Source organism: Phyllostomus discolor, chromosome 3 (genome assembly GCF_004126475.2).
Source record: "Phyllostomus discolor isolate MPI-MPIP mPhyDis1 chromosome 3, mPhyDis1.pri.v3, whole genome shotgun sequence".
NCBI lineage: Eukaryota > Metazoa > Chordata > Mammalia > Chiroptera > Phyllostomidae > Phyllostomus > Phyllostomus discolor.
This window is the reverse complement of record NC_040905.2, coordinates 50342809-50344864: the sequence shown is the minus strand read 5'-3', so window position 1 is coordinate 50344864 and position 2056 is coordinate 50342809.

Below are 2056 nucleotides of genomic sequence, written 5' to 3'. Positions count from 1 at the left end.
CAACAAGAAGAGGGAGGGGGGGACATTTATCGGAATTGCCCAAAGCTATTAGGGTTGGGAGGAGATGATTCCACGGTGGAGAACCTAATCCATAGTTTTTCTAAATCCCTAACTCAGGTGCGAGAAGCTGGTCCAGGAGGGGGCCCTGAGGCAGAATGTTAATCAGAGGTTTGGAAGAGAAGGAGACTAGCAGATGAGAAAGTGAAGGAGCAGCAGAGCTAGGAGAGTGCCCTGTCCCCTTAGTAAGAAAATGTGCTCCAAGAAAGAGGGACTGACCTTGTTAAGGTCATGCAACGCAGTGTATGCTCTTAAATCCACATCTTGGTCACTGTCACTACCTATCCAATGAGTCTATGTGGCTGCTTAGGCAAGGAGCCCCTTTATCCTGCTGTAGAGCAACAAAGATCCCGAGCAAATTTGGGGGGCGCTGTGTGTCATCATGCTGGATTCAGCTTTTCTCCTCGTGCTGTGGGTGCGGGTGCAGACAGACAGTGGGGTGCACAAGCTGCATGCCTTTGCTTAGACTGGACTTTAAAAGTTTTTGAAACCTTGGGAAAAGAGTGGAAAAGGAATGCGGGAGACTGTGGGAGTGATTTGAAAACTATACCAATTTTATTCTTCCCGGAAGCTGGGCGACTTGGATTCCCCTTTGGTGCAGAAACTGGCCCTTCTTGAGAAGAACTCCTGGAACAGTTCTTCAGAAATACAAAGTAAATGCCCTCTCGTCATTCTGGGAGAAAAATGTGAAGTGATCTGAATGCAGTTATTTGTCTCAGAAGCTCGGAATTCTTTTATAATACATGTTACTGGGTGCATAGCTACTCTGGGAAGAAAAGTTTCCTTTTCTTCTGGCAGACACTGGCTAAATATATAAATGAAAGCATGAGTCCCCTTTCTTGGCATAGAGAGGACTCTATTTCCCAACCTCTCTGCCATGTAATGGGGTTTTGGCTTAAGGATGTGGGTAATGTGATGGGCACCTCCTTCTAAGTCCGGTCATGATCATCTCTGCTCTTTCTTGGTAGAGTGGCCTAGTGTAGTAGGTGTCCAGTAGGATCCAATGGCACAGCCTTCCTGTTCACGCAAGCTGTGTACTCAAGGTGCACTCTCTGTGTAGGCTATGTACAACCACCTCTTGTAGTTGAGCCTTGGTTGCTGTTGGCAGGTCAATGGGAGGGATTTACCCAGGCCAGTCAGCTGCAAGGACTGGCTATGACCTCTCACCACCAACCTCTGACCACCATGGAGGATCAGCTGTGCAGGGGCCCACCCCACAGAGCAAGACTTACTTCAGCAGGGCTCTGGTGACTGCTGAGTCACCCCTTGAGTGTGTTGCTTGTGGAGGTGGTTGGATGATGGTTGTCCAATGTGGTCCATAGCTGTCCACCAGATGTGCAGGCTCTGGGGCATCCCAGGAGGCGCAGGCCAAGGTCAGCTACCCCCTGTGTTCTATCCAGGGCCACCTGGCATAAACTAAAAAGCAATCTGCAGATGGCTGCTACTTGTGCTGGGCTTAGATGTGCCCAAGCAAGGCCAACCTGTGAACCAAGGCCAGCTGCTGCCAGTTCCAGGCCTGGGGCAATTTAGCAAGAGGTACCAGGCTCACTGAAGCCAAATGCTGCTTGTTTGAGAGAATTTAGGAAAATCTGAAGCATGAGTCAAAACAAGCCATTAGTATGGAAAAGCCACGGGAAACAGCTTGGGTGGGCCTGAACGTTGGGTGGGGAGGAACCTCAGGGAATCACAGGATGGAGAAAACAGTGTGAGCCAGGTTGACGGAGTCTCAGATATGGCACCTGCCTGCCAGCTCTGTCAGGGGAGAGCTCCACAAAGGAACAATGGCCTCTGCCAGCACTTCTGTCTGGGAGAAAGCTGCCCTCAGCTCTCACCCTGATGCCAGACACTTCATTTCCTCTCAGTATGCCTCTGATGCCTTTCAAGCTGCTGCCCTAGTGCTGGAATTTGAAAGAAGTGAGTGTGAGTAAATCTATGTGCAGGCCCTTCTACAGAAACTGCCTGGGACTCCAGATGTTTCTGTCTTCCACAGCCTCAATCC